The following is an 11,988-nucleotide window of genomic DNA, read 5'->3' as shown; positions in this document are numbered from 1 at the left end:
GGAACAGACTCTTTACTGTGGTCTGTTGTGACAGGACAAGGGAAAACAGGGGAGATACAGATTAAATATAAGGGTTTTTTTGTTTGTTTGTTTTAAACAGTAAAGGGGGTGAGGCACTGGCACAGGTTGCACAGAGAAGTGATGGATGCCCCACCACTAGAGGCATTCAAGGTCAGGCTGATTGGGGCTCTGAACATCCTAATGTATCTTTAAGTGTCCCTATTCTTTACAAGGATTTGGCTTTTAAGGGTCCCTTCTAACTCAAACTACTTCCAAAAATCCTAAAGAAAGTACATTAACATCACTGAAAACAAACAAACAAAAAAAATCACTTTAAAATCACCATGTAAAATATAATGAAAGCTTTACTCACACATCAAGACAAATGCAGCAGTGATGATTATAGCTTTATGTAACATCATTCACAAGTTGCCCTTACCTACAGGGACTGGAGCACAGTCTGTTCTTCCTTCTTTGCTCCATACAGTTATTACAATTTCAGCCTCCCCAGCTATTCAGTATCACTGTTATCTACAGCTTTCCACCCACCCATACAGCTCTTCCTTTCTCTCTCAAAGGTCATACAGACTCATTCAAGCATTTATTTCGCAAGGAAAATGAATCTTATTTTTCCAGCCTGCTCAATACTTCCATCTGTCTTTAACTTCCAGCATTCTTTTCACAGCTATCTTCCAGCTTCTCCCAGTAAAACTAATTCATTCCATTTGCCTAGACAAGAGCCCCATAAGCTGGGTTTAAGTTTCTTACAGCTGACTAGGAAAACAGCTTCACCATAGTAGGCAGCAAGCAAAAATTTAATTTTGCATCACTACACAGACCCATAAACCCTGAAAGTCCTGGTTCTTCCCAGCCATTCCTAACAATATTGTTATACATATCAGATTGATCAAATTTAGCTTGGAGACATGCTTGTAAGCATAGAAGGAGAAAGACTGATGTAAGGGTAAAAAATAGTTGTTAATGGCTCATGAAATGAAGCAGGTTCAGAAGAACTACTGCTCTACTGCCCAGCATGTATTAAAATAGACTTGCAATAAGACAGGTGATGGAATGAGCCATCTAAAACACCTTGCTTTAAGGAATACTTTCAGATGATATCGTTTGACACACAGTTCCAGCAGCAGCACATGGTGAACACACCAGCAGTGAGAGGACGAGCAGTTCTTGCAGCCCACTTTAGTAGGCAGAGAAAACACACGGAAGCTTCAAGTTCAAATGTATGACAAAAATTACCACACGCAAACAAGAAAGAATCAAGTCAACAGGGAGTATGTGTGGCAGGCAGCATTTGGAGAACCTTGGTACAAAACTGTTGTCTTCTCACTTTAAGACAACTCATGATAAAAGGGGAATTGTCATTCACCCACATTTAAAATTTGGAGGAGGAGAAGGTTACAATCTATATTGTTTTGATTATAGATGAATGACTGATGAGCTGGAGTTGCCTGTGGTAAAGCAGACTTTATATGTGAGCAGGCTTTCATACAAGCCAAGGAATATTTCTAGAAGATTAAACCAAAATGTAACTCCGGTCCTTTTTCTTTTTTCCCTTTGTAACTGTCAAAACAACAGCAATTGTTGCTTTCAGCAGGCCCAAGGGAGCAGCCTTGTGATTTAGGTGAAGTTAAAATGATGCTGCTGGGAGAAAATCCACCTTCATAACACGGACCATGCTGAAATATCTTTAACATAGTTACCCAAGTTATGTAGAACAGAACTTATGTGCTAGTTATAGTGATGGCACATGAAACTGCAGGAAAAATAAGTATGCAATACTCATATATTTCTTGACAAATATATTTAAATAAAATAATTCTAATCTCTTTCTGAAGCTAATATTTAGCAAGGGAACTCAAGGCCACAGATTCAATTTTCCCTTTCTATTACAGCATTATATATACTGTCCCCAATACATTCATTCAATGTGATTTGAAGAGAGGGCAGAAGATGGAATGGATTTTAATAGACCAAGGGACAAATTTATTCCAAGGATATACACAGGTACAATTCCTACTGAAGTCTACTAAACTGCTGCACACTTTAATGAAGTCAGCTAAGGCTTCAAATGGCAGCTTCTGGCAACTAATCCATAAGGCTTGGTAAGCAGACAACAGCATTGAGAACCTACTCAAACATACATTTTTATTTCTCACTTAATCAACCACTGTGATACAAAACTTATATCCTGTGTGTAAGATACTGCAGATTTTGGAAACACAGTCCCTAATGCCATGCGTACATAAAATGTCCATAGCAGAAAAAAAAAAATCACTGAGAGAACTGGGGTTGTTTAGTTTAGGGAAAAAAGAGCCTGAGGGAAGACCTTGTCACTCTCTTCAACTGCCTGAAAGGAGGTTGCAATGATAAGGTTATTGGTCTCTTTTCTCAGCTTGCAAGTGATAGATGCAAAGAAATAGCCTCAAGTTCTATCAAGGGAGGTTTAGACTAGATATTAGGCAGTGATGGAGCCCCTACCCCTCAAGCTGTTTAAGAGGCATATGGATGTGACACTAAGGAACATGGTTTAGTGATGGGACATGGTAGGTCAGTTATATGGCTTGAAGATCTTTACCAAATCCCTTTCCCAAATCCCAAATCCAACAAATTCTGGATATTAGAATTTTCAAGCTTTTTTATTAGCTCAAATCTGTCCTTTTGTGGTCCGGGGCGGGGGGGGAAGAAGCTAAACTGGAGCTGGTTGACATACTAGGAAGCTGCTACTGCTGCCATGGATCTCCTACTCCTACATCAGTCATTCTATAAGCCTGGAGTGCAGCACGTGCTCACTGAAAAAGTCATCAAATGAGGTCTAGATCGATCAGTACCTGGGGTGCGCTGCAGGATAGGAGGATGTACCTTCCATAAAGAAAGACACACCACTGTCCAAAAATCTGTCACTGTGAAGGCACTGATGATTCATGTTAACAGAGCTATTTGAAAGCTTGCTGAATTCTGGCTCATACAGGGATGTACTAGAAACTCAATGGGGAATTGTCTGTGAAGTTTATATCGGAGTTAAGAGCTTTTTTGCTCTTACGCTTTTTTGTGTGTGTTTTTTTTTGTTGTTGTTGTTGTTTTTGTTTTTAAGCAGAGGAAATTCATTTACCGTCAGTATTCACACATGGAGAAAGTTTCACGCATTTTCTGAGTGGAATGTGGGACTTAGAATAATCTGTACTTTCATGGTACATACAGTAGCTATACTGTGGTTCAGCCCAAGCACAATGTTATTCAATACATTCTTTGTAATACTATTTCCTGCAAGGAAAAGAGAAAATAGTTACACTGGGGACTTGCTTTGTACTGTGGAAGACCAAGATGTATCCTTTTCTATGTATCTTCTGAGCAAAACAAATATTGCCCTTCTCTGCACTTCAAAGGTTGCACTCTTTTCATCAAGGGTTCATTAGAATTTGAAAACAGTGACTACAAGAAGGTATATGTGGTTATCACCGTTAATACTGATCTGTTTGTCCAAAGAAATTTTTATCTTCAAAAGAGTATCAACAACACAATGCAGGTGATGTCAAATACTAAAACCAGCCTATATGGAAGGAGAATGAAACTACCAGCTGAGCAGGGACAGAAGCAATCACCTACCATCTGCGTTCAGAATACCACAATCCAATAAGAAAGGATTTCTGCAAGTTAGATACAAGAAGTAAAACTACTGCAGAGAGTTTATGCCTGAAATGAAGAGACACTGGCATATAATGGTCAAAAAAAAAAAAAAAAGAAAAAGAAAAAAAACAACAACAAAAATCTACTATTGCCTCTTTGCAACCATGTAAACAGAAACAATCACCACAAAGTGCAGGGAAAAACAGCAGGAATGTTCAGAAACTCATTTTAGGTTAAAAATCATTTTGCCCTCAGATCTTGTCCTTTTTCCTTTCTCTACTTTCCTTTTCTCCCTTTCCTCACTTCTTAACTGACCATGCAAACACTATGCATTCAATTCTCAGGATAAAAAACAGACACAAATCTGTTGGATAAAGCCTCAAATCTGACTCCTAATTACACCTAATATCTGCATTATAGAAATATTTGCAACATTCAGCAATTTGAGACAATTTCCAGGATACAAACAGGCAGGTCTATCAATCTGGCTTCCTCTAGATTAAGCATAACACAACATGCTGCAGAAAGAGGATGCCTCACCTCTAAATCAGTATTAGAATTTAGGAGTTGCTCAACTTTAAGTACATTCCTTAAGCTTTTCCATATATAATTTCGTACTGGAATCAGAATCAGATTCCTCTGTGAAGGGACTTAAGAGTCCCATTCATCTGCTTGGTGATTTCTAATAATCAGAGACCCACTTAATCTCCAGGGTTGGAACTTCTTCTAGAGTTAACTTTGTTGTTAACTCTGACAACTCATTACATGTAGGAAGATCCAGGTCCTTTTCCAACTTCCAGCCATCTCTTGGCTTCAGAACTCCCATGAGAGATTTCCTTAGAAGGGGAAGTTAAAAACCACATTCCAAAGTCAGTTTACGGAGCGCCTGTCTCCAGATGGGTAATCCTGTCTGCCAGGGATTGACATGCTTGGCTCTGCTCCAGTAACAGCTTCAAGTAAGCAGAACTGGTTTAAAAAGGCAGTTGAGGGAAAGTCTGCTCCATGGGAGAATAATTAGTTACACTGAGTGGCATGAAATGGGTAAAGCATCAGGCAATGTTTGATCCATAGCTCCAAGAGATTACTGTTAACGATTATTCTCTTATGAGGGGTGCATCAAGATATATGTGACTGCTGAAAATATACAGAAAGGAGTTGTATATGCATGGTCATTATTTATATGAATTACATCAGGGGTGTATGAAGGTCCGTCAGCCACCAGTTTCTCCACAGGTAGCTTGCCTGAGCTACTCTTTGCAGTGAAGATTTCATTAATACAAAGAATAAAATTTAAAATGACACAAGAAAATACTCAAATAGAATATCCTTGTTTGTAGCACTCATCTCTTTCTTCTTTTTGCTTCTGTCCTCCAAGACTTCCCATCTATTTTTAGGTTTGCGGCAGAAAATGTTACTGCTTGCTTCATCACCATATACATTTGATTCCTTCAAATTGTACAGTTTTTATCCTAGAGAAAGATTATCTAAAATATGAACTCCTGCTACTGTTAAAAAGTATCAGTGTCCTAGCCATCCACTATCTTTTCTCTAATACAAGTTTCTCTCACTGAAGTCTTTTATTATAAGTGTTTTCAAGAGAAAATTTCTCTTTCACCACTCAGAATTGTGCCACAGAGTGTTTATATTGCCTGCATCCTATCCGCTTTGTTGATTTAGACCCAGCTGCCAATCCAGCCTGGATTAGAAAAACTACCTAGCTCTAGTTCACTATCTTTAGCTAAATAGTCTTTGAATCCTTCCAGAAGCCTTTTGCTTTTGGATTTCTGAAGTCACATTCTTATACCTTTGGTTGGGCAAGCAGGTATTTTGAAGTCATATGTTTTCTCTCAAGTGATTTGATAACAGACTTCAGTACGGACTCACTGCCTCACATGTTAGAAGATGTGCCTTGAATTCTATAACCTATCTGCAATAAGAATGTCATTTACCCCCACTTTGTACCAGAAACTACTTTTTTCAAAAGGATGAAATAGTATTTCAAAAGTATTTCAGGCAGCTTGGCAGTCAACCAAATTCCACCACATAACTGATAAACAATGGCTGAGCTGAAGACACTGGCAAATATTTTACACCCAAACTGGTGTGAAAAGAAAATTCAGTATGTTCACTTACAGAAGGTCTGAGCATATTCCTTTATAAAAAGTCACAATCATTGCCCTGTATGATTACTTCGAGATCTAGATGAAGATTTCAAATACAAGGTGCCCTTATTCTCAATGAAGTTTCTGTCAGGCCTATCACACTACACTTAATTATTCTAAAAACTTAGGGACCCTCATGAAAAGTTATTTGGGTGCCCTTGTAAGACAGGAAGAGACTCAAATGCAGACCACTGGCATATTTGGCTGATGACACTCATAAGGTTCTCATGTGCCCAATTCTCAAGTCTCTCCAGATCTCTCTGAATGGCATTCCTTTCTTATATCAACTGCACCACTCACCTTAATAACATTTATCATCAGTCTTGCTGCGGTTGCTCTCTCTCCCACTGTCTAAGTCACATAATCATACAATGGTTTAGGTTGGAAGGGACCTTTAAGACCATCCAATACCCTGCTATAGGCAGAGACACCTTCCACTAGACCAGGATGATCAAAGCCCCATCCAGCCTGGCCTTGAATACCAGGGAGGGGGCATACACAACCTCGCTGAGCAACCTGTTCCAGTATCTCATCACCTTCACAGTAAAGAATTTCTTCCTAATATCTAGACTAAATCTATCCTCTTCCAGTTTAAAATCATTTCCCCTCATCCTGTCGCTACATGCCCTTACAAACAGTACCTCCCTAGCTTTCCTGTAGGCCCACTTCAGGTACTGGAAGGCTGCTATAAGATCTCCTCAGAGCCTCCTCTTCTTCAGGCTGAAGAGCCCCAGCTCTTTCAGACTGTCCTCATAGGGGAGGTGCTCTAACCCTCTGATAAAGTAACTAATAAATACAATGCTATCATTATGATATGCCCACAAAAATTGAGCACTACCAAAACATTCTAAGTTATCTCCTCAATTCTTACCTATCTCCACCCCACCAGGAGGACCAGTTGTTTTGTTTGTTTGCTTTTAAAAAAAAAAAATTCTTTTCTCCCCCTCACCACAGCTGCTTGGCCACAGTATATAGAATGGTCTTCCACTTGGAAGTAAATTTATAGGAACAAACAATCATTAAAGTTGGAAAAGATTTCTAAGATCATCTTAGATCAACCATCCACCTGCCACCAATGTTGGCCACTAAACCATATTCCTTAGTAGCACATCTACACATTTCTTTAACACCTCCATTGACAATGACTTCACCACTTCCCTGGGCAGCCCATTCTAATGCCCGACCATTCTGAGAATTGTTTCCTAATGTCCAACCTGAACCTCCTGTGGTCAACTTGAAGCCATTCCCTCTTGTCCTATTGAAAACTGGCGTGGTATAGAAGACTTATGTTTTATTCCTGCGATATGCCAAGTACCTTCAACCAGCAGAGTCACGTGATTATTAGCAGACTGTCAGATCATGTTTAGGACTTTTCATCAAAGCAGTTTGGCAACTAATTCCCATCACTGTGAGTCTTTCTCCTCTCTTGAGCTTTTACTATAAATTGTTGTTGTACTCTTGAGATATTTTTTTTTAAGGTAGATATATTTTTTGAAAGAACTGATTAGCAGACTTAATTTTGCAGGGAGCACAAGGTGAATTTTCAAGTTTGGTTAGGCTGCATTAAAAAATGACAAAGAACACCAACCAAACCAAAGAACAACACTCCAAACCGGACTTCCGCAATAGATGTTAGCATGGTGATGTATGAGCAAAGACAATACTGACCACCTTACAGTGTCAGACAACATAAATGCTCAAGGACATTCCAGCAAGGGAAACTCACCAACCACAACTCAAAAATTTATTCAAAATAAATTTATGCCAATAAAACTGCTGCCTCCATGCAGAACTCCATTCAAAATTTCCGACACTTGTTTAAGACATACCAATTAACACTATTACTCCAGAAAGTGCAGCTTTATTCCATCTAACTCTGTACTACAACCAAAGGCTGTCTGTTGCTATCTGTTTTGATAGCTGTGCACACCATTTTATCATTAAACTTGCCTAAGCTGTATAAATATGCTTATCATCCAGGCTATTCGTGAAAAATAGAGACTGAATAATTCCCAAGTAGCTTAAATGCTTTTTCATGCTGCATAAACTTAACAACTAGAGACATAGGTATTGAAAATTTTCTGATATGAAGAAGATTCTACAGTAGGTGAGGAAATAAATAGAACAAAGCAGAGAATCCATGAAGAAGACAGACAAGTACAACTGAGCTGAGATGTAACAGAAAACTATTCAGAAGATATAAACTACTAAAAGAGAGCTGTGTGACAAATAGGCATAAAAGCCCTCAATACTTCCTGTCTGTGGTCTGTTGGAGATCTCTGTCATGAGCATCCCTCATTCATGTATGTATAATTCAGGGAAGATTAAAGAAAGATCCAAAAGTGGCATAAAATATTTGTTGACCAGATGAGTTTACAACAGTATAAGCTCCTCAGTGTGCTAGTCAGTACTATAGCTCTCTAAATTAGGGGAGCAAAAAGCAGGCCTGGGGCAATTTGTGACTGAATGATAGAGGCTGATTCCACTGATTGACAAGCAAGACTAGCACAAGGCTGAAAACCCCCACCAAGAAAAAGATCACACAGCTAAAAACTAATAATGAATTCCAAGATGAGGAAAAAAAAAAAAAAAAAAAAAAAAGAAAGAAAAGCAAAAACTGAAGAGAGTACCTTTGGCATCCCTGTAACTATAGTTTCCACAAATGCAGAGTTTGGTGGGGATGAGTTTCTATGTAGCATGGTTGCTGTTGCGCAACTTGCCATTGTGAGCTGTAGTGATGCAGCTCTGCTCATCCTTAGCACAGGGAGCAGCAGATCTCTGTACTCTGAATCCCATCAAACAGCCTAACCTGTAATAAGAATTGGCCTGGCTTTCACACCTTAGTTTATGTACTGAAGACAAGCTGCCAGTGATGCAGAATTGTGCACAGGCTGTTCTATAAATGCGTATTAGAATAATCAATTATTTTGTATTGACACTCATTTAAATGTGGACCTCATGCCAGACCAGTATATTAGTCACTGGCATGGTGCGGCTGAAAAACGCACGTAAGCACATATTAGATTACCATGTGTATTTACTGCCAAGTCAATGTAAGACAAATTGTTTGAGAAGTCATAGAAAGCTATTTTACTTTGTAGTGAATACCAAGCTATAAAGGTGAAAACAAGGCCACAGCTATCTACTTTTTCTTAAGTACTGTTGAAGAGCAATAACTGGCTAGTAATAGTTGTCACAGATAACTTGCTTATTTCCTTACTGACCTGTTTAGAAGTTTGGAGTTCCACATTGGAAGATTCTGTCCCCTCATTAGCTGTGGCAGCACAAAGGTGATTTGAAATTCAATACATATGTGGGAATGTAAACCCCCAGTGGAAAAATTAAAGGATTTAATACCTTTGGTTTTGGCAATTCAGTTACAATGTGCACTTATGAAGCACAATTAGCAGCCCTAAATGATAATAAACTGTATCAGTGGGAAACAGAAATATAGACAAGCAATTGGGCTCTCAAGTCCATCCCTCTTTGAAGCTGCAGATACTGAATCCTTAAGTGTCCTTCCTGGAAAGCTTTGCAGCTGGTAATGCAAGGGAAAAAGCAGTTTTCCTAAAATGGCTTCTAGGTTTCTTTCATGGTGTGCTTCAACTGCAGATTTCATTCAGCCCTTTCATGATGAGCTGAATGCTTAGAGGATGAAATGTTTAATGGTGAAAGAGTAGAATTATTTTCCATAAGGATGAATGAAGCCACAAAGAAATCAAACGTCACTTATTGGAAATGTTACAGTGTTGCAGAAACATCAACATCCCCAGGAGTGATTGTTCTTGGTGTTACTGAGAGCGCCTTGCAAATCACCTATAGGCCAGGACCTGCCTGTATGCCATTACCCAGTACATGCAGGGAGAAGAAGCACATTATGGAACAGCAACAGAATTCATCTCTTAGGTCCTACTGCTTGGCCATGTCCCAGTGTGCTCACTCGGCACAGATTTTGGGAATCTGGAAGTGGTATAAATGTTGCTAGCAGCAGGATGAAGGCAAAAGTTCCTAAATACATTTTTTTGTACTGTGGAACCCAGCATATTTAAGTGACATATAAAATGACCGCGCACTGCAGTAGCAGTATAGCACCTCTGCAAAAGTACTCAGAGATCAATCCAAGGAAGACTTCACCAGACTAGAAAGCAACACAAGTAATCAGGCAATGAGTGGCACTGCCTGGGGATACTGTAACCAGGTGCATGAGGCACTCATCTACATTCCTGTACAATGCTTAAGGCAGAAACACAAATGCTGAATGTTTTCGGACTTCAGAGAGAAGCAGTCTCTATGCTTACTGTTACCAAAGAAAACCTGACAGATTTTGCACTTAGGTACACCAGGATCCTGCTCTTCTTTTTTTTCTTTTTTTTTTTTTTTTCTTTTTTCTTTTTTTCTTTTTTCTAGGATTAGGCTCTTTCTTTTGCTCAGGACTATTTTCAAAATAGCTATGTTTAGCTGTTGATCATTAAAAGTTCATTTTTATCCTAGCAAAGAAAAATATTGCTATGTGTAAGAAAACTACACAGCTGAATTTTATTTTTTCAACTTTTTCAAAGTTCCTTCTGCTTCCCATTGCACAGGCAGCCAAGCACACATTGCCTAAGGTGCTGTCTCTAGTACTCAGCATATATCAAAACAGAGAAACAATAAAGCAAGCTTTTAACTCTGCCATCCTGAGAAATGGACAAGGAGCAGTACAGTGAAAAACATTATCTGTTCACCATCTCCATAAGGGCACACCTTTCCAAGGATGAAAAATGTCCTCCGTTGTGAAGATGAGTCCTATTTACTCTTTTCCCCTGTTGTGCACTCAGCCTTCAATGTTCTGCTATCAGTTTGTTCTTTTAATTTAAAGCATATGCATAAGTAAAGAAGGCTCCTTCCTCCAGGTTTATTAAAGTCCCACGGTATTTGGCAAGCCCTGAAGCAAGGATTAGATGACAAATATGCTTTTGTATCTGAGTTCTCTTAATTCATAAATAAATCAAGCTGAACTGGCCTCCAAAATTCTCTCTCCCCCCTCAGGTCAAAGCTGAGCTATTAACAATAGTGAAAAAGTTAAAGAGCCTTATTTTAGTGCTGATGGTATCTTCAGGTTACCTAGATTGCCTTCAAATCTTCCCTTTCTTTACATAAACACTGTACAAGTTACCACTGCTTGATAATAAGGACTGAAGGAAGTTCAAAGAACTGCCAATACACTAGCAGTATTTGATTTCTACTGAGAGTGCGTCACTTTCATACTGTTTATTGTTATTAAACTTGATTGCTCACTTCTTCAAAACTAATAATACTCCTTAATGCTTAAGAGGTTCATTTCACTGAATTGCAGGGATTGGAAGGGACCTCAACAGATCATCGAGTCCAAAACCCCTCTAAAGCAGGTTTCCTACAATAGGTTGTACAGGTAGATATCCACATGGGCCTTCAATATCTCTATAGAAGCAGACTCCTCAGCCTCTCTGGGAAACCTGCTCCAGTGTTCCATCACCCTTACTATAAAGAAGTTTTTCCACGTTTGTATGGAATTTCCTACGTTCAAGTTTTAGGCTGTCGTTCCTGATCTTATCACTACACACCCTTGAGAAGAGCCTGGTCTCAACCATTTTCTTCTTTTCCCCAGGCTGAACAGACCCAGGTTATTCAGCCTTTCCTCATACGGGAGATGCTCCAGGTCCTTTATCATCTGTCATCCTCTGCTAGACTCCTCCTAAGAAATCTCTGTCTTTTTTGAAATGGGGAACCCAGAACTGGACACTGTATCTTAAATTTGTCCTCGCCAGAGCAGAGTAGAGGGATAGAATCACCTCTCTTGACTTGCTAGCCACATCCTTTTTAACACAGCCCAGGATATCACTGTCCTTCTTGGCCACGAGGATGCACTGTTGGCTCATAGCCAAAATGCTGTCCACCAGGACACCCAAGCCCTTCTCTGCAGAGCTCAATTAATCAGTGTTTGTAGCTGAAAAAATGCATACAATCTTCAGCTTATAGTTGGTCAAAACACATTCAGGACTCCCCAGTTTCTTATTTTCTCAGCTGATAAAGCTCTGGTTTACACGTTTTGTAAGAGTTCTGCTTAAATCACTCAAAGCAGACTATGTACAAAAACAACAAAAAACAACTACCATCCACCCACATGCTTTGCTCACCCCTCTGTAGTTGAATCTACTCCACAGGT

This window comes from Tetrao urogallus, assembly GCF_951394365.1.
Source record: "Tetrao urogallus genome assembly, chromosome: 4".
NCBI lineage: Eukaryota > Metazoa > Chordata > Aves > Galliformes > Phasianidae > Tetrao > Tetrao urogallus.
Note: the sequence above shows the minus strand (reverse complement) of the source record.